This window comes from Boleophthalmus pectinirostris, unplaced genomic scaffold, assembly GCF_026225935.1.
Source record: "Boleophthalmus pectinirostris isolate CB_2022bp ecotype Guang Dong unplaced genomic scaffold, ASM2622593v1 HiC_scaffold_18, whole genome shotgun sequence".
Lineage (NCBI taxonomy): Eukaryota > Metazoa > Chordata > Actinopteri > Gobiiformes > Gobiidae > Boleophthalmus > Boleophthalmus pectinirostris.
The window spans coordinates 1,342,501-1,364,895 of NW_026571133.1; positions in this window are offsets into that span (position 1 = coordinate 1,342,501).

Genomic DNA, 22,395 nt, shown 5'->3' on the forward strand with positions numbered 1-22,395 from the left:
TTTGAACCATATCACTTTTGTTTCTGGTTCTGATTTTGTCATATTTTAGTTTTGGGATTCGGACATCGTAATTGTGTGGTTGTTGGATCCTAACGGCGGAAAAAGGCTCGAGAAATTGGCTTCAGAAGTTTGCGAACTTCATAAATGCAAAAGTGAATCAGATGTGTGTGATGCAAACCTCCATTCAAACTGTTTCTCTTCCCAGCGGAATTGAAAAATAGTGAAAGGTGAAGGTGATGGGCAGGATTGATCCACAGGAAGAACCAAAAACGAAACCTTTGGCTGCCTAAGAAATCATCCCGAGTTTGCAGCGAACACTTTGTATGTGGAGTGTCAACAAAGCAAAATCCCGTTTATTAAGCGAGAGGTGCAGAAGACAAACAGACTGAGCTGCACTTTCTTGTTCTTGTGGTTTTACAGCAACATCACGTCTTGGTCTCTTTGCAGTGGAAGGTGTTTCTTGGTGAACAGTTGGTGCCTTTCGCTTTGGCATTGACTTTTTAAATTCATAACTAAGATTGAGCGAGGGATCGGGATTTTGCTTTGTTGTCGCTCCACATACAAAATGTTCACTGCAAACTCGGGATGATTTCTTAGGCAGACAAATGTTTCCTTTTTGGTCCTTCCTGTGGATCAGTCCTGCCCATCGCCTTCACCTTTCACTATTTTTCAATTTCGTTGGGAAGAGAAACAGTTTGAACGGAGGTTTGCAGTCACACACATCTGATTCACTTTTGCAGTTATGGAGTTTGCAAACTTCCGAAGCCCATTTCTCGAGTCGTTTTCCGCTGTTAGGATCCAACAACCACATAATTACAATGTCCGAATCCCAAAACTAAAATATGACAATATCAAAACCAGAAGCAAAAGTGATATGGTTGAAAAGACTTGAAAAGATCAACTTTGACAATAGACACATCCCACTGGGAAAACAAACATGGCGGTTTGATGTTGCATCCAGAAGCCAGGAAAGCTCATAACAAACACAAACGCAAAAAAAAGCCACAACACACCAAAAAAAAAAAAAAAAAAAGCCACAACGGAAGTGACCGTGAGACTCTATTTTCCGACAGACCAAGTGACAATGATCCTGGCCACAAAACAATAAATTACTTTTACTTACGTTTCCAATTCTTCTTCTTCTTCAGCATTTCACATTCACTTCCCACTTGATCCTTTAACACTTCACTTGGTCAGTCGGAAAATTGAATTTGCGTTTGCAGTTTGCATTTGCTGTTGCGGCGTTTGCGTTGGCTTTTTGTTTGTTTGTTGTGTTTGCATTTGCGTTTGTGTTTGCAGTTTGTTTGCATTTGTTTGTTGTTTGCATGCGTTTGTTTGCATTTGCATTTGCATTTTGTTGCGACGTTTGCATTTGTTTGCGTTGTTGCGTTTGTTTGTATTTGTGTTGTGGCGTTTGCATTTGTTGAGGCGTTCGCAGTTCGCATTAAAACAGAGTCCCGCGGTCACTCCTGTTGTGGCTTTTTTTGGTTTGTTGTGGCTTTTTGTTGTGTTGTCGCGACGTTTGCGTTTGTTCTGAGCCCTCTCGGCTTCCGTAAATTAGTAGCATTTTCCTAAGGACTTCTTTATTCTTACTTAAGTAACTTCCTGGATCACTATTTTCTACTTGTACATGAGTAATATTTTTCTGAAGTGGTGCGTCTCTTAGTCGGGCACAGTTTTTTGGCCGCGCTCTGCCCACCTCAGGCCAGTGGGCAGAGAGAGCCTCCCAGAGCAGCAGCGGCAACGGCGTTTGGTCTAAAAGAAACAAAGAGCCCATTAAAAGAGCAGAGGGTTTGTGCTTCTACACGAGGCCGGAGCCAGGAGCAGAGCTGGAGAGGAGCATGGGAAAGAGGAGACACCCAAACTCACAACTGCAACACGGCGCAAGCAGCACACAGCAGGTCCCACACTGTTCTCACACTCAGGCGTTACGACTGACACAACCGCTCGCTTTCGCAATTCATCCTCGTAGGAAGGAATCTGTTTTTGTTTTATTTTATTAACGGACAAAATAGCAAAATAGAAACCAGGATAATGTGTCACGGGTGAATACGAACCTTTTAAGACCAACATGAAGAGGCTCACAACAGCAGTTACAGGGAGAGGGGTGGCAGTTTTTCAATGTGAAGCGAATTGGAGCTGGAGGCGATGGAGCCGGAAGTGCGCCCATGTTCACTTCCTATTGACCTTTTTCACAACCACCAGAAGTACAGCGATGTAGAGTAAAAGTCACTTGTGTTATTGCTTTTCTATGGCAAAATATTTCTGGAAATGTCTGGCGTATTTTCGTACATCACCAAATCTTCATCCAACAAGGTCGACAAAGGATAAATATTCTAACATGAACAATTTATCCACGACTTTCAAGGTAAAAAAGACGAAAACGTAAAGACGAACAACGACGACGTATTAGTGAACTACTGAGCAAAATTAATGTTATGGTCAGTCCTGGTCTCAGTCCCGGTCCGGTCCCGGTCTCTGTTCTGATCACCCGACGGTCTACGCGGGCGCAACCTCCGGAATCCGTGTATTATTCATTCATTTGTTTTTCAATATAAAGCCAAAAATAAGAAAATGGAAAAAAAACAACTATTTTCTTCATTATTTGTCTCCAAAGCCAAAAAATAGACAACGATTCGTTTTTACAGTTTTTGATTTTGTGTTTAAATGAAAAATGGAAAAAACTGCCATTTCTCGTTTCTGTGACTTAAACTGCGAAGCCGGACTGAACCAGGGCAAAAACAGGACTGTACCAGGTCTAAACCAGAAGTCCCGGTCTCAGTCCTGATCTTGTTCTGGTCTAGTCCCAGCCTAAGTCCCGGATTCAGTCCCTGTCTCTCAGTCCTGGTCTGGCCTTGGTCTGGTCCCGATCTCAATCCTGATCACCCCACAGGCTAAGCGGGCGCAGCTCCAGGCCCGTCCTGACACTAATGGTTCAGTCCTGGTTCAGTACTTGTTTAGTCCTGTTTTAGTCCTAGTTTAGACCTGTTTTAGACCTGGTTTAAACCTGGTTTAGTCCTGGTTTAGTCCTGGTTTACACCTGGTTTAGACCTGGTTTAGTCCTGTTTTAGTCCTGGTTTAGACCTGGTTTAGTCCTGGTTCAGTCCTGGTTTAGACCTGGTTTAGACCTGGTTTAGTCCTGGTTTCTGTCCTGGTTTAGACCTGGTTTAAACCTGGTTTAGTCCTGGTTTAGTCCTGGTTTACACCTGGTTTAGACCTGGTTTAGACCTGGTTTAGTCCTGTTTTAGTCCTGGTTTAGACCTGGTTTAGACCTGGTTTAAACCTGGTTTAGTCCTGGTTTAGTCCTGGTTTACACCTGGTTTACACCTGGTTTAGACCTGGTTTAGACCTGGTTTAGTCCTGTTTTAGTCCTGGTTTAGTCCTGATCCTGGTTCAAAATCAAAAACTGAAAAAGTGAATCATTATCTGTTTTTTTTTTTTTGGTTCTGGAGACAAATAATGAAGAAAATAGTTGTTTTTTTGTTTTCTTATTTTTGGTTTTATTTTGAAAAACGAATGAACGAAAGTTCCACAATGCAGCTTTAATCCTTTGTTCACGCTTCATACTCAGGCCAATTAAACTGCAGTGATTCCTCTTTATTTTAATCTGTTATTGGGCCGAAATGTTCCGCAGTGTGGCTTAATTACGACATTCCTGAGCGCCGCAGCGGAGTCAGATGTTCGCTAATGTATTTTGACGATCTTACACGGATTATTGTGGAAGCCTTTGTTTTCTTTGCCAAACCAACAGCAGCGGTTAACCAGCGGCTGAATCACAGCTCCGCAGGCACGCAGTCGTTTCAACAGCGCGAGATTACACAACCGAACACATGCGACACACACACACACACACACACACACACTCCGTCCGGGTATTTATTGTTTTCATTTAGCTCAGCCCAGAGGATTCCCCGCTCCTGACGTTTTAACCCGAGAGTCACTGAAGGATGAGTCGAATAAAAAGGACGAACGATGACATGAAAGGTCTTTGTTGAATGGGGGGGTGAGAGTAAATAAGTATTTTTTTTATATTCTTCTCCCTCCCTTTCGAGCGAGCAGTGTGTTTTCTTTTCTTTTGTACCCTGCATATGTCCGAAATAAAATAAATAAGCAAAGAAATAAATAAAAACTTACACTTTTGTAAATAGAAAAGTAGTTGTTGTGGTCCTTATATATTGATACTTTGCAGTGGGGGGGTGTTCTACATGTATCTCTATGCCGGACTGTGAACATTGCCAAAAAAAAATTGCGATTTAGTCTGAAGCTCAAGAAAAAATACCACATATGAAGTCTTTTTTCAGGTCAGATTGTGTTGAAACAAAACTCAGATAAAAGTCTAACGAATGGTGACATGAAAGTTCTAAGTCAGGGGTGGGCAAACTACGGCTCGGGGGCTGTATGCGGCCCTTTAAACCTTTTAATCCGGCCCGCCGAACTTGAATAAATTACAATAATAAACCTTGTTGATGTTTTATTTTTCTTGCATTTCCGGCGTTTCCCAGTAGATGGCGCACTATATATACACTGAGGTGCAGCGTATTCGGACTATGAGTGAGGTAGAAGTGTTCAAGACATAAGGCTGCACTGCTTCCATTTTGAAGAGGTTTAAAGCAAAGTCAAAAGTTGTATATGTGTTGTGTTATTTATCTTAACACAGAATGTCTTATGGGTCTGGTTAAACTGCACGTGTAACCCTGGGCTCTGTTTCTCATGAGATCTAAGCGCTCAGGACTCACGCTCGCTTGTGGTGCGCAGTGGAGCAGACCTCATTCACTCATAATGATATTCTGAAATTTCTGCGTCCAAATGTTGCAGTGCGTAGTGGAGAATATGTCCCACATGAGCGTAAACACAAGTGCAATGGAGCCGGGCTCTTAACACGTCATGTCCTGTCTCCTGTCCCGCCCTTCGGTCAAATTTTAGAGCCCTATGTGGTCCCCCGAGCCAAAAACGTTTGCCCAACCCTGGTCTAAGTTGAATGGGGGTGAAAGTAAATAAGCCACCTCTACACAGCAAAAATGCAGTGTTAAAACTGACACCCAAAGAATCAATTTTTACATTTTCTCAGGGTTAATATGAGTCCAATGTGTTATAGAGTTAATCTAACATTTTTGGAAATGTTAATTAAGTAACATTTGACCAAAAGTTCCTGTTTAACCCTGAAATCAAGAGTTATATTAACGTTTTGAGAGTAAACGGAGAACACTTTGTAGATTTATCCTGATTTAGCTAAACAACACATCGTTTTAATTTAGTTCATTTAAGATGAAGTTATGTACAGAACTGTTTCAAACTGGTTTTCTCTCATGGGAGTTTGAAGTGGTGGTGGGAGGTGCCAAATTAACACTAAGGGAAGTTGAATTAACTTCAACCAAATCAACTCTGGCAAACTCAAACCCCCATTTAACTTTCCATTCATCCATTTTCTTCATCTTATCCAGGGTTGGGTCAGGGGGCATCAGTCTAAGCAGGGACTCCCAGACTTCCTTCACCCCAGACACGTCCTCCAGCTCCTCCAGGGGGACCCCAAAGCATTCCCAGGCCAGCCCAGAGACATAGTCCCTCCAGCGTGTCCTGGGTCTTCCCCGGGGGCCTCCTCCTGGTGGGGCATGCGTGGAACACATCCTGAGGGAGACGTCCAGGAGGAACAAATGTCCTAGCCTCATGCTCCTCTTGATGTGGAGGAGCAGCGGCTCTACTCCGAGCTCCTCCCGTGTGACTGAGCTCCTCACCCTGTCTCTACGGTAGCGCCCAGACACCCTGCGGAGGAAACTCATTTCAGCCGCTTGTATCCGCGATCTCGTCCTTTCAGTCACTACCCAGAGCTCATGACCATAACTGAGGACAGGAACGAAGACTGATGGGAAATCGAGAGTTTTGCCTTTCAGCTCCTTTGGCTTTCAAATTGTTAAAATAACACTTTTCGTGTTAAAAACAACTCTGGAAAAAATTTATTTTAAAAATTTAAATTTTAACCCTCCAGTTTCTGCTGTGTAGCCTAGAATGAAGCATCTCAGAACGAGTAAGTAGGTAATAAATCTGAAAACAAGATGAATAACCTGATTTAAGTTTTAAAATCTTGGCCAGATCAGAGAAATTTTCAGCGTATAATCAGATACAGACAGAACACGGCGGACTTACGTTGACCTCGAGAGCTGCTTATACAATCTATCTGTGCTGGGGGGAAACAAAATTGCTCAAAAACATGGTAAAAAAAATCAGGTACGGACCTTTATAACCTTACGTTCTTTGTCAACCTTGCATCAGTTTACTCTGTTTTTCATTTCAACTCATGCTCCGATCCTCAAATGCCCCTCTCTCTCTCTCTCGCTCACACGAACACACACATATACGCACGCGAACGCACGTAAACGCACACCGGCTCCATATTTTCCAGCGTTGTAGGAAGTGCACGGTGAAAGCACATGGTATAACGCAGCAGCAGCGGAGAAATCCCCAGTAGCACCTCGGAGCTCAGACCTGCTGCGGTTCCATTGGGTGGTCCGCTCCGGCGCTCTGGGGACTTGGCACAGATCTGTTTCCTCTTAAACCAAATCAAAACAAGTTGTGGGTCTCTGCATTGTGTTCGTATAATGGGGACTAAAGCGCAAAGCCGTCAAGGGCGATTGTTCTGCTCGTCTAATGCACGGCGGTAACGATTTATTAAAGATGTAGTGTGTCGTTTTTCACGTGGAGGGTCCGTCAAACGCTTTTCTCCGTGGATTTGTTATCGCTTTGTCTGGAATGTTTCGCAATATGGCATTAAATCTCTCTCTCTTTCTCTATTCTATCGTTATGGGACAGAAAAAAGGCCAAGTTAGAGGTCAGATCTGTGGAGAGGCGACCCCACTCACAGTCAGAATGTTTGTTTTCTAGGTATTTTGAGCTGTAAAACCACCTGTAACTGAATAAATGTAAAGTAGAGCTGTTTAATGTCACACTGTGGAACATTTCAGGCAGAGCGATGAGTTGTTGGTCGTAACTAAGTAGATTTTTTGAACATTTTCATTCCCGTTCCCGCCCGCATCTGCGATATATTGTCCTGCTCCCGCCCACAGATCCCGCAGGATGGGGATGGTCCGAAAGGAAAAGTCTAAAATGTGTGTTAGATTAGACCACATCCGCAAATTTAGGCTCCTTAAAATGTTTTTATTAATGTCAAATAAAATACGCAGCATAAATGAGGGATAATAGACATTCATCATTTGTATATTTTACTTTACACTCATATTTAGTTTGCAGGACTACAGTTTATCATCCCGCCCGCTTCCGCATTGTCCAGTCCCGCTCCCGCCCGTGCCCGCAATGAGCTTTCAGAATGTGGGGACCCGTGGCTGGGGAATCGTACCGGGCCATGAAAGCGCGAAACCCTCTCATTCCCGTATGTCGCGCGAACCGTCTCCCCCCGTCTCCTATGTCATGCGGACCGTACGTGACATGGAACGTTCTTCCTCCGGTACATTGTTCAGGCCATGCCACTAAACCAGAACTAAAACCAGGTCCTAAAACTGGGTCTAAAACAGCTCTAAAACAGATCTAAAACTGGGTCTAAAACAGGTCTAAAACAGGTCTAAAACAGGGTCTAAAACAGCTCTAAAACAGATCTACAACTGGGTCTAAAACAGGTTTAAAACAGGTCTAATCAGCTTTAAAACATGTCTAAAACAGGTCTAAAACTGGGTCTAAAACAGGGTCTAAAACAGCTCTAAAACAGATCTACAACTGGGTCTAAACCTGGATCTAAAACAGCTCTAAAACAGGTCTAAAACAGAGTCTAAAACAGGTGTAAAATAGGTCTAAAAGTGGGTCTAAAACAGCTCTAAAACAGCTTTAAAACAGGTTTAAAACAGGTCTAAAACTGGGTCTAAAACAGCTTTAAAACAAAACAAGGTCTAAAACAAGGTCTAAAACTAAAGGGTCTAAAACAGGATTTCGACAGTACTTAATACCCCCCACCGAACCCCCTCCAGTCTGTGAAATATTGTCGGACATAAAACTGGTCTGTGGCGCAAAAAAAAAGTTGTGGACAACTGCTTCAAACCACTTACTTTGGTACAAATATTGATTATTTTTACTGAAATGTGTGAGAAACTTGCTAACTTTAGATTCGAGTCGTGTTTTCATTTGTACTGTTTTACTCTTCTGGCAGCAGCACGTGTAACCGAGCGCATTTTTATCCGTGTAACTGTACTTTTACACATTTTCAGTGCTGTTTCCACCACTGTGTGCAGAGCGCTCTTATATTTGGTGATTAAGGTGAGCTGCGGTTGCCAGGAAGTTGACATTTCCAGCGTTTTGGCCGAAGCAGCGGCAGCAGCAGCAGCGTTTCTATCGCACGCACAGTTCAACTTTTCATCTTGAGAACGCAACGATTTCCAAATGAAAGAACATGACTCACTTCGGGAGGGAGGAAAATCTGATTTCTGTTTTTAGTGGTGCTCTGTGCTACCACTTCAAATGGGTCAGGTTGTGGTTTGGGGCAATAATGTTGGATGTTTAAAGTTTATTTGGTCTTTGGGGTAAAATTATCAGTATATGGGTTCACCGTTAAAGAGCGGGTATTACACTTCTATGGGGTATTAACCTCTAACACATAACATTTAGATCAGCGTGTTACGTTTTACTGATTTGAACGTGTTTTATTCGCTGAAAACAACGTGTTAGCGTGTTTTATAAGTTTCAGTTTCGATGCTGAGTTCGCCCTCCCCTTTTCTTTGCTCTCTGTGCTAAGTTACTCCCCTTCAGAGCGCTATCTCAGCACAGAAATATTGAAATATCGATATGTCGTATTGTTTAATTTGATGATACAGTACTGATATCGTGGGGTGCTGTATATAGTATTTTTGCTTTTGTTTTAGTTTTTTTGGTTTTGACGAGTAACATGGGTGTTTTTCATATTAACTTTGCACAAACTTAGTGGTTTAAAAAAGATTTTTAGTATCACAACCATGATTTAACGCTTTTTTTTTTTTTTTTTTTTACAGAACCACATCGAATCATTTTGAAATATATCATATCGAACCAAAAGTGCACTGTCGGGCTGAACGATCTATCGTGTTGGATCGAAAATCACGATCTCAGACAACACGATTTTGTTCATGATTAATCAAAGACCTGGTTCAGTCCTGGTTTAGACCTGGTTTAGTCCTGGTTCAGTCCTGGTTCAGTCCCGGTTTAAACCTGGTTTAGTCCTGCTTTAGTCCTGGTTTAGACCTGGTGTAGTCTTGGTGTAGTCCTGGTTCAGTCCTGGTTTAATCCTGGTTTAAACCTGCTTTAGACCTGGTTTAGACCTGGTTTAGGCCTGGTTCAATTCTGGTTTAGTCCTGGTTTAGACCTGGTTTAGGTCCTGGTTCAGTCCTGGTTCAGTTCTGGTTTAGAGGATTTAGAGAGGGTTTGAATAAGGCCTGAAAGAGAGAGAGAGATCACTGAATTACTCAAACATGCCTGGACGACATCTAAAACGTCTTCATACATGTTTTTGATGAGGGAACAATGTTATAACACGGTACAAAGTTCCAAAAACAAGTTGATTTTGCGTAACACCCCGTCTTTAAAGGTGCATTGTGTAACTTTTCTGGTCTGTCAAATACTTTTCTCCATGGAGATGTTGTTGCTTTGTCTGGAGTATTTTGCACACTAGGGGTGTGCAAAATATTGAAATATCGATATATCGTATCATTTAATGTGGTGATACAGTATCGATATCGTGGGCTGCTGTATCGATATATAAGAGGTTTTTTTTGGTGTATTTTATTAAAGTTTTTTTGTTACAGTGCCACAGTTTTGTTGCTTGTTTAGAAGAATGAAACTCATTTATTACCTCCGCCAAGGAGGTTATGTTTTTCCCGGCGTTTGTTTGTTTGTTTGTCTGTTTGTTTGTTTGTTTGTTTGTCTGTTTGTTTGTTTGTCTTTGTTTGTTTGTTTGTTTGTTTGTTTGTTTGTCTGTTTGTCTGTTTGTTTGTTTGTCTGTTTGTTTGTCTGTTTGTTTGTTTGTTTGTTTGTTTGTCTGTTAGCAACATAACTCAAAAAGTTATGGACCGATTTTGATGAAATTTTCAGGATTTGTTGGAAATGTGAAAAGGAAGAACTGATTTCATTTTGGGGGTGATCCGGAAGAAATCCTGGATTCTGGATCACTTTGAAAGTTTAGTTAACATTGTGGTAAATGGGGCCAAACATTTTATTTCTCAATATCTGGGTTAATTATTGACCAAACCCCATGAAATTTGACTCAGGGATGGACAATGGGATCCTCTTTCATATTCCAAAGGCTGATCCGGATCTGATCCAGAAGACTGATTTTATCGCAATTTATATAAAAAATGGGGGTAGTCCTTGGCGGAGGTCTGCGCTCTCTGACTGCTTTTCTAGTTTTTTCACAGTTTTGATGATTAAAGTGGGTGGTTTTCGTATGAACTTTGCACAAGAAGTGGTTTAACAAAGACTTTCAGTATTTTTATTGAACCTTATGGAATCGCATCTGTATTGAGGTATGTATCGTGTCTGCAACTTCTTAATGATGCCCAGTCCTAGTTCACAGTTTGGTATTAAACCGTTCTTTCCTCATGGAGACCAAACCAAACCAAGTTACAGGTCAGATCTGTGGAGAGGCGATGCCATTCAGAGTCAGAATGTTGGGGGGGGGTTAGGTATTTTTGAGCTTTAAAACCACCTATACTCGAATGAATGTTAGATCCTGTTTACACGAGAACGCTTACGGGTAAAAACGACAAAATATTTGATTGGAAGTGCCTTTCGTTTAGACTGTGAATGTGTTTTTGTGACTTAAAAATGTAAAAACCTGAAATCATCCTCCAACTTTTCCATCCTCTGGAAAAGTTAAATACGCTCCACCATAGCGTTTCCGTTTACACTGCCCAAGACGCAAAACTCTGGTCAGATCTACTCAGGTCGCGTACATGTTTACGTCACGTACATCACCACCGCCGCCTGGCATGCATACACAATCGAATTTTGCGTCACCGTATGCACGCAGATTTCCTCCCTGAAAATTCTCGTCTAAACGCGGAATAAAAAGTGAAGACGCGACGTCACTTTTACGTCTCCTGTTCAGACCGTCGTCATGTAAACGTAGACTAATGTAGAGCTGTTTAATGTCAACACTGTGGAACATTCCTGGCAGAACAATGACCATAGATCCATAGAAACAAGCAGGTGACGGACTTCCAACCAAAAAGTTACACGTTTAACTATTCGGGCAGGCGCACCTCGAATGCCCCACCTGCACTTACGGAACCTGAAACAGAATAAAGTTTGATCGTTATAGTTGTTCTTGTGTGTTTTAAAGATGCTACAGTGACCGCGCCTGGCATTCACCGTCTTAATCCAGAAGGTCCCGCCCCGCCCAGCGCGCTAACTATTTAAACACAATAAATCAGCAGTCCTTTTCATCCACATTTCATCAAAAATCACACTTTGAATGGACGCAATTAACGAAATGGCAAAGGCTGCAGATTTTCAAGTGCCATCGTTTCTATCACAAAGATCTTACTCTCCATAAAAACGGCAAAAACCTCTGTACAAACATGTCCTGAAATGTGATTCGTGTGTTGGTTTGTCAGGTCATACTTTAGTCTTTTGTCAGTTTTTCTGGAAGTGTTATAATCTTAAGTTTGAGGAATCCTAATATAAAAGGGCATTGCGTAACTTTTCTGGTGGATTGATCCGTCAAATACTTTGCTTCAAGGAGATGTTTTTAGCGTTGGAATGTTTCACAGTATGGTGTTAAACTTTTCTATCTTCATGGAGACCAAAGCAGATCAAGTTACAGGTCAGATCTGTGGAGAGGCGACCCCGCTCACGGTCAGAATGTTGTTTTTCTAGGAATTTTTGAGCTATAAAACCACCTGTGATTAAATTACACATTAAATTAAATAAATGTAAAGAAGAGCTGTTTAATGTCACACTGTGGAACATTCCAGGCAGAGCAATAGCAATAACACACTGTATCCATAGAAACAAACAGGTGACGGACCCTCCAATCAAAAAGTTACATAGTGCACCTTTCAAAAATGCAAAAAAAAATTAGCAAATGTTATGCTTTTCAGAAAAAATAAAAATGTTTTACACTTTATGATACTGTAAGGAAATTAGTTCTTTGCATTTGACCCGTCCTTCAGTGTCTCAGGAGCAGCGGGGCCCATGTCCAGATCTTGACCTAGTCTTTATCAGGACTACCCTTATTCATTAGCTGGTTTCACTTCGTGGAAACCGTCTGACCTCGCAGCATTAAGATTCGTTCGTTCGACGGTAGGAGGGTACTTTTTTAAATTTAACCAATCGCTGCTATTTGGTCGTGACGTATGTAATGCACCAAATCCCGTAGGAAGAAGGACAATAACGTCTTTCCTGTTAATAAAATTCACCAAACATCCTCTTTGTTCTGGCTTTAAATCTTCGATCTCAGGAATCGTTGCCAACACAGAATGTCTGTCTTCGTCTACATCCATCTCGACGCTTTGTTTACTGTTGTGCTGTTCCACAAAAGGGACACAGACAGACGCGATGAGTTTGACGTCACCTAGTCCCTCAATTTCATTTCTCTCCAGCAACTAGGTCAGGAATCGGAATACACAGTTTGCAAGAACCCTGGAAGTTGTAGACCGCGCACCGGCCAATCAGAGAAGAGCTGTGAAGCCATGACGTCAAACTCGTCGCGTCTGTCTGTGTCCCTTTTGTGTAACAGCACAACAGTAAACAAAGCTTCGAGATGGATGTAGACGAAGACAGACATTCTGTGCTGACAACGATTCCTGAGATCGAGGATTTAAAGCTGGAACAAAGAGAATGTTTGGTGAATTTCATCCCTCACGCTCTCCTCGGGGTCATGAAGAACCTGAAGAAGATTTTTTTTTTCCCGCTCTCTTGGAGTGGGTCAATCAGACCCAAAATGTATTTTCCCGCCAGGCGAGAAAAGGTGAGAAAATTAATTTTTGGGTCTGATTGACCCACCCCAAGAGAGTGGGAAGGAAAAAAAAATCTTCTTCAGGTCTGTGTGAGTCCGAGGAGAGCGTGAGGGATTTATCAAGGGGAAAGACCCGCCTACCGTTGAGCGAACGAATCCTAATGCGGTCAGACGGTTTCCACGAAATGAAACCAGCTGATGAATCAGGCTTGGTCAGGATGAGCTTAGCTGGAGGATTTGATCTATGCTATTGTGCTTGTTTTGTTTATGAAACAGGAAGTGCTCCATGTGTTTTTACACTCCACACACCTTCACTAGAATCATTTAGATGATTTCAGCTCTGGACTTGCCGATCTCTACTGAATAAAGGGAAAAAGAGCTGCTACATGACCTTTTACTTCAGCCTAAACCCTTTCGGTCATGATCTATGGGACTGTAGTCTATGTTTTGTTTTTGTTTTGTTTTGCAATGCTGCAAAATGACCGAATAAACTACTACTACTACATCACAAGGTGGAACAGAGCGTTTTGAGCTTTGGAGATGTAGACAGACAAATAATAAAGATTTACTCCAAAACTGTGAATGAAACCCAGCTTGAAACTGAACTCCGGGTCTGTTTTTGAGGAGGTAAAAGGATTATAACATGGATTAAATCTCACAAGAGTCCATTTTGTGTAATATAGGACTTTTAAAACATATTTTAAAAGGTTTACTTGTGCTATTACACCGGTGAGTACGTTCTAAGACAACTATCAGTATCTATTGACTTTTATAATCCATATTATTGCAAAGAAGGTGCCAGGGACATTTCAATGCATAAAGAGCTTTATAGTGTGTCTTTCAAACCAAATTTTCCCAAAACTACATTTTAAAACCACACGCTGTCGTAGTTCTGTTTGGGTACACTTTTTACTTTCCTTTAACTCTACGAAGACACTGCAAAGGCCAAACGCAACAGACCGAAACCAATGAATCACTCAGGAAACCCTTTTTCATTCTTTTTTTAGTCAAATAATTCCTCCTTTTTTTTTTCCACAGACCGTCCAAGACTAACCGTCCGTCGTTAGGTAGCCTCGCTCTGTGGTTTTCTCCTCTGCTTTAGCCACTTCAGCTAATGTCGTGCGCCACTCGCTTACCCGCTGCGGGCACGGACATGTTTGCGTTGGACCGGGGAGCGGGCACTGCCATCCAAGCGGAGTGGTAAAATATGAACTGTAGTGGAGGAATTATGAGTGCGGTTCTTTTAACGGGGGCTGGAGCGGTCAGAGAGAGGAGAGGTCACGGAGAAGGTATTTGCTTAGTGGAGTTTTAAAGTGAAAATAACGGGTTAGACTAGTCATTTCACTAGTAACAAAAATATAATTAAAGGTCCCGTGTTACACCAAATTGACTCTTGTTGAGCTTTTAGCCATGTTCGAATGTCGTTACCTCATCAAAAACAGACCCGGGGTTGTGTTTTCGTTTCGTTCACACGTGTTTGAGTAACGATTTATCATTAGTCTGACTGCATTTCCAAAAATCTAAACGCTCTGTTCCAACTTGTGATGTCATTAGGGTGTCCAGACGTCCAGATTTACCCGGGACAGTCCCACTTTTGAGCCCTGTGTCGCCCTGTCCCAGCAGATTTATCCAAAACTAGTGATTTATCCAGTTTTAACCCTTGCAGAGATAAAGGCAATTTTAGTAAATTTGTCCTCGCCTGGATTTTTTCTCTTAATTTTGCTATTAAATCTCGGAGAAAAATCCCGCACACCATCTTACATGCAAATGGTGAGATTTATTAGGACAAACCGTGCAACGTTTCGGCACTAGGCCTTCGTCAGACAAACAGAATGAGAGCTCAGGTGGCCATCTTAAACAGGGTGTGGCAAGCACCCAAGGGTGACAGGTCATAAAGAAACAGTGTGTACAAACAATATAATTCAAAAAACAAAGGCAATCAACATACAGTGTAATAATAAAAATAATAAGGTAACACTTTATAATAACTACACCTTATTTAGCCTTAATAAAGCATGAATAAAGACTTATATTATAATTACCAAAGACTTAATTAATAATGATTCACGCTTAGTAAATGTTTAATAAAGGATAATTCGTCTGCACTTTAGAAAAACTCTCCAAAAGACTTAACTAACAGATAACAGCTGCCTGAATGATCGTTGCATTGTATTATTAGTAAATCATTCTCTCATCGCTTACTAACGATTAATAAATGCTCAAATGGTTAGTTCATGAGTAATTAAGTATGAAATTATTACTATTTACAGCACAGGCAAATTAAGTGCAAGTGCTAATTAAGGTAGTAATTAAGTATTTACTAAGTGTGAATCATTATTAATTAAGTTTTTGTTCATTATTAATTAAGTCTTTGTTCATGCTTTATTAAGGCTAAATAAGGTGTAGTTATTATAAAGTGTTACCAATAATAATGAAATATTAATCATCATACAAAAATCATAGAATAATAATAATAGAAAATATGTATCCAGATATTCTTCTTATTTTTCTATTATTATTCTATGATCTTGACCAAGATCAATAAAATAAAATAATTTTCCATTTATTTGAGAAATAACTTAGAACTTAGAACAGCTTTATCAATTGTCACATACACAGACGCTCAAAGCATCGACCATCTTGACTCACTACACTCTTTGGCAAAGTTTGGGCCAATCAAACTCTTCCAAACTCTGAAATTTTTCCAAAACTTGAACTGAATTTACAACATTTTATGACTTTTCCAAGCTTGGAAAATGACATTTTCAATATCCATGACTTTTCCAGGATTTCCATGACCGTGGGAACCCTGTACATGACATTTTCTGTGTGAGAGCAGAACTAAAGACTAAATCTGAAGGGTTTGTGCGTTAAACAAAACACAACTCCAGGTCTGTTTGTGATGAGGAAACATTACAACATAAATCAGAAAATAGCGCAATATTTTAAGCCTTTAACGATTAACATTTAGAAGTAATTATGTTTAATTTTTGTAAGTTTTTTTAAGCAATTTGATGGATGGAAAGACGAAAAATAACAAATGTTTTAGTATGACTCAATCAGTTAAAGGTTGTATAGAGGATTTTCCAAGGAACGAGAAATCCAGCGACTGTTTGTCCTTTTTCAAATGTTGCGCATGTGTGAAACCACCCCCCCTCCCCTACAGCTCCTACGTAGAAACACCTCCTCCCTCCTCCTCCTTACGCCAGAAACAGGTTTGTTTACAGCCGGTGCGCTGCACATGACTTGTAAACAACTAACTACAGTGTTGGTTAGGCAAGACGGAGAAGTGAGGAGCAGGGGGAAGAGCGGATCGGGCAGCGGGGACAGGAGCAGGAAAGGGGAGCAGAGAAGGTTGCGCGGAGATTCAGTGCGAATGAACTAGCTACAACACGCAGCAGCAAGCGGACTCTTTCTTTGCCTTGAAAATTACGTTTTCAGACATAGGATATCGCTTTCGTGTCCTGAAAAACGTTTGTCTAGCTCTTGGAAATAACGTACGTTTTCATAATAAACAGAAGTGTCCTGTCCAGGAGTAATTTGTGGACCAGTGCGTCAGTCTTTAGACCCTGCGTCTGCTTCAGTCGCGCCATCGCTGGAATGAATCTTCAAGAATCACCTTAGTTTGGCTTCGCTGCTTTTCCCCTTGTCTTCTTCTTTCAGCGACCTCAAAAACGGACTTTCTTTTGCGGCGAACTGCTCCTGGATTCTTGTCGCCATCGCAACAAACTTTGTGCGAACTGCGAGGAAGATATAGGTCAAAAAAGCCGCTAAGAACTGTTGCGTTGGTGGAGTAAACAGCGTCTGTGCGTCTTGCGTCTGTGGACTGCGTGACAGTCGTACGTAAACCACGTACCGGCGGCGCAGGCAAGTCAGTTACACTAGAAACGTAGGAGATTGATTGACAGCCTGTCAGCTCACAGATAACGAGGCAGTGTCGTTATCTATTGGCAAATGTTTAGCCCCACCACGTCCAGAGTTGATGAATTTTTATTCTCTTTTTTTTGGTCATCATAATTACAAGGCTACTGCATCTCTATAATCTATCATTGACAACTTGAAACAAAAAAAAATCCTCCATACAACCTTTAAGTACACTCGATTAAAAATACAATTAAGTGTTTTCGCCTCTTTTATACCACTCTGTTTTCATTATTTTCAACTCAAAACACGTAACGTAACCTCTTTTACTTCTAACTCGCCAAAAATGCAGCGGACCTGAGTGTTTACACCGAACAGTAACAGCTCCCATGTCTCCCTTTTTTCTTTATGATGTAACACAAGCGGCCATGAATCACACTACACAGACCCCCGCAGTCTAAATATTGTTGTTTTCAAACGTTCTCGGCTCTCGGACGAGGTCGTAAAAAAAGTGGGTGGTCAGATTCCCCCTCCGCCGGGGTCGCTCGCCGGGGTCTGTTTACGCCAGCGCGGGGCTCAAAGGCACAGGGGCAGCCTCGTAAACGCCGAGATGTGACGTGTTATGTTGACCCGCGTTCTTGAGATGTGAATAGGCCGGCTTTGGTGTGTACTACAACTCCTAGACTCCCCGACGACTGGACGCTTTTGAAGTACTGATGAAGTAGTAGTAGTAGTAGTAGTAGTAGTAGTAGTAGAAATTTCATACTTGTTGTATTTGGAAGGGCACCTAATGTAAAAAATAAAAAGTGTAATCAAAACCAGAGGTGGGGACTTGCAAGTTGTGATTTGGACTCGAGTCAGACTTGAGTCACTATTTGTATAGGACTTGAGACTTGACTTGATAAAATGGACTAAGACTTGGGACTCGACTTGGACTTGAAGGTCAGTGACTTGGGACTTGACTCGGACTTGAGGTCTGTGACTTGAGAAGACTTGAAAAGCACTTTTAAATCTGAATTCTTTCTATTCTGACTAGGGATGGGCATTCGATTAAATTTTCTTAATCGATCGTCGGAAGAATTAACGATCGATTATCGATTAATCATTAACGTGTTTATATTAAAATGATCATCATTATTATTACTATCTGCACTACTAACCTGCATACATAAATTCAACTTTACGACATATAAACCGTAACGACTCTAGAGCCACATCAGCCCGTTTGACATTAAAATTTGTTTAACGCAGTTTTGTGCAACTCTCACAAAAACGAAACTTAAAACCACATCGCTAATTTGCAGAAACTAAGCGAAGATAAAACTACAGCTCTTGTGTCGCTGATGCGGTTCAACTTCTGTTGGATTAAAAGACATGACTCAGGTGAATACAGGTTAGTGTGACCAGATTTGCGTTTGTCAAAACCAGGACACCGTACGGGGGGAGGGGGGGGGACTCGTCATCGACATTGCGCGACTCTCACCTGGTAAAGCTTTTTTCCCACTGGACACAGAAACATATGTGCTGCTTTATACACTGTGCACATGGACTCACACTTGTCCCGAACGCAACAGAAAGCGTGGAATTTCTTGTACAAATCATCGTTAAATACACATTTGCGTTGCAGACTGACCGACTGTTTGTGTCTCGCTCCTTTTGAGTGCAAAGAGACACATGTACAGACCCCTGTTTGGTCACACTACACACAGCAACCTACATTCGGTTTGTCGATTAAAATGAACGTAATCGATGAAATTCTTAATGATCAATTATCGATTAATCGATTAATCATGCCCATCCCTAATTCTGACTGTGAAATGTCTTGTCAGGACATTAAAAAAGGAAAAAAAAAAAAACGCATTTCTACAATTCTTACATACTCTATAAATACTCTTATATAAATATTATTAAATATACATATCACAAAATCTTCCAGACCTTCGCGAATACCCAGTAATAGCGTCATGTAAGCGAGACCGCAGTGACGAAATCCGCACTGGACACCTGAATTTGGACGGAGAAGAACGAGAAAGACCCTTGAACCAGAGCCCGCTGAAGCTCAGAGCCCGCGGCTGGTTCTGCCCTGCCAGAACCGGAGCCCGCGGCCGAGCCCACGATCGGGCCGAGCTCGTGGCCTGCGGAGGCTCCGACACGTTGCATCTCACGTGGTCAGAAAAAAGTGAAAAAAGTGTAAAGAAAAGACGTCAAACTTAAAGAAATGCTCGCGGTGGACGCTTTCAAAATAAAAGCCAATAAGCAACAGACGTTTACAATAAAAAAAATAAATAAATAAATAAATAAAAACTGCGTTAATGGCGTTAAAATAATTATTGGCGATAATGAATTAATTAGTTAACGCAAAATTAATGCGTTAACGGGCCCGGCCCTAATAAATATACTATGATTTTTCCATCCATCCATTTTCTTCCGCTTATCCGGGGCCGGGTCGCGGGGGCAGCAGTCTAAGCAGAGAGATGATTTTTTTAAACTACAATTTATCTTAAAATTCATATAAATTGCAAAAATCTAAGCTTTATTTGGTACTTTTTTGGTTTAAAGACTCGAAATGACTTGAAGCTCAAAGCAAACGACTTGGATTTCACTTGGACTTAAGGGCCAATGACTCGAGACTCGACTTGGACTTTCCTGTATTTGACTCGGGACTTGACTTGGACTTGAGGTCAAAGACGTGGGACTTACTTGAGACTTGCAAAATGATGACTCTGATCAAAAACTGCCAAACCACCAGGTCATTTGTTTTCAGTGACAAGACTGACTAATGCTCCCGAATGGAAAAACTGTCACATTTACAAGTCTCTGTTTGACACTTGAAGCACTTTATATCAAAACAACGCTCACACACAGAAACATTAATACTTATAACATGACACAAGTGAAGTGTGTTGCTCATGGACACAACAACAGCACACACACACGGGAGCTGGAACGGAACCGCCAACTTATGAATGTTACACCAGCTGATCTGCTGCACCAAAACGAAAGAGAATCGAGACGTCAGACATGGATGTTTTAGTTCAGAATTTGCAACACTAATTATTCTTCTCGCTGTGTTTGACTTTAATTTGTCATAGTTTTTAAAAATCGCGACATGAACTAAACACTAAGAACAAAAACACTGCTAATCTGAAGGTTCTGAACTTTTAAAGCTTAGAAAATGTGCACATTTCTCGTACTAAAGTATTAAAGTGTCAGCCTGATTCATCCGTAGAGCTGGTGTCGTTAAGAAGTTGCAGATACGATACAAACCTCGACACAGTGAGCTTTCGATTCAATACGATATATTTCAGATCGATTCGATATGATTCAATAAAAAATATTGGCTAAACATGGCTATGATATTAAAAGTCTTTGTTAAACCACTTCTTGTGCAAAGTTCATATGAAACACAAACATTTTAATCATTAAAACAATGAAAATGTCAAATGTGTCACATAAACGAGTTTCCTTCCACTAAACAAGCAACAAAAGTGTAGCTCTGTAACAAAATAATTAGTCAAATATATAATATAAAATACTCTTAGTGTTATATTGATACAGCAGCCCACGATATTGATACTGTATCATCACATTAAACTATACGATATTTTGATATTTTTGCACACCCTTATTCATCAGCCGGTTTCACTTCGTGGAAACTGTCTGACCTCACAGCATTAGGATTCGTTCACGCGACGGTAGGCAGGTATTTTTTCTATTTAATCAATCGCTGCTGTTTGGTCGTGACGTATGTAATGCGACGGAACACTCAGTGATGTCCAAGGAATTTCCGGCACAACAGCAAACAAAGCAGAGAGTGAACATGTCTGTCAAAGATCAGTGTCGTTTCTGCGAGGTGAAGTTGCGAATTAAAGGTGCAATAAAAAAAGGTTTGTATTTGTCAAAGGAAGTCCAAAGGAGGATGTCATTTGCAGTCAGGGTTGGTTCAGTTCTTCGCTGATTGGCCGATCCACGGTCTACAACTTCCAGGGTTCTTGCAAACCATCTAGTGTCTGATTCCTGAATTAGTCGCTGGAGAGAAATTAAATTGAGCGGAGACACTTGGTGGCGCCAACCTGGCTTTCACAAAACTGCTCTAAGATACATATTTGCAGCCTAAATTTATTTTCAATTTGAAAGTTTTGAGTAAATTATCAATAACAAAGTGTTTTTTTGAGAGAGAAATGCTAAATAAATGCGACGTGTAACTAAAAAAATAATCGTTTGAATAATAGTGATTTCAATATTGACCAGAATAATCGTGAGAATGATTTTTTTTTTTTTTTTCCATAATCAAGTAACTGTAGTGCATTGTGTTCTGCGATTGTCCTTGTCTATTCTATGTTTGTGTGTTATGTATGTTTGTCAGCTCTAAAGTTTATAAAGTGCGTTAGAAAGAAAGTTGGTATAGTAAAGTAAAGTAAAATAAAGATGGGGCTATTACACTTCCTTGGGGTATCATGTATATTTTTATGGATAATTTTCGTGTGGGAGCAGAGCAGCAGACGGGGCGGGGCAAAGGTGTCTGGTGTCCGGGGCCACGGGGTTTTAGGGGCCCAGAATTTGACCCTCTTTCTTTTCATTTTTATTAGAGGGGGGCCCACGTTAAGCTTCTTGCCCTGGACCCCCAAATTTCTGCTGACGGGCCTGTGGGCGGAGCTTTGTACAGAATCTTAGAGCAAACCGTAAGGAAGGTTTGAATAGGGCCGGGGTGAGATCTCTAGATTGCTCAAACCTGCGTGGATGTCGATAAAGAGAATTTCATAAAGAGAATTTCGGATAACGCCGCTTCTTTACGTTTAAAATGAATAAAAGTACCATTCAGCTCCGTACTTCAACTTGCCCTTTGAATTCCATTGTCCGTCTGCTATTCCCAAAATCCAAAGAGGAAAATCTGACTCCGTTTTGAACATTTCCAACGGAGAGATGCAAATGTAAGATCAACAGCGGCTTCCTTCACAAACACTGAATCCTTTGGTGTTTCGCTGCGGTCTCAGGTGATGACGTGGCGTTTCGAAGGCTTTTTATTTGTTCAACACTTCGGTTTGGAGTTATGTTTTATTCAGATTTAAAAGGTAGATTTTCCGATGGAAGCGAGAGACTTGGGTACAAAGAGAGTAGTTTGAAAAGTACTGGCAAAGACCGGCTGTTTCCAGGAACCAGAGGATGGAGAATAATTTGAGAGCTGGACTTGACCGAGTGTTTTCTAATTATTTGTGTAATTTTGCGTTGCGTTGGTGCCATTAGGCGTGTAAAGATGTTTAAATACCGAGCTCTGGTTACTCCTGATCAAATGTTAAAGGTTCAGTGTGTAACTTTTCTTCAGGAGGGTCTGTCAGCTGCTTGTCGCCATGGAGATGTTATTGCTTTTACGTATAATGTCCCATAGTATGTCATTAAACGTATCTAAAACACATGTCATTCCATACATATTCCTGGTGAAGCAAAAACATCTCTGAGCCTCGTCATTTTGCTCTTAAAATCTTTGTATTAATCGTCTCGACATGATCTTGGGGTTTTTATTTTGCTCTTTTGTTCATAAATCGAGATATGAACGTTAATAACAGACGAATCAGGTGCCTTCTTTTGCCGAGGTTTGACCGACAACGTTG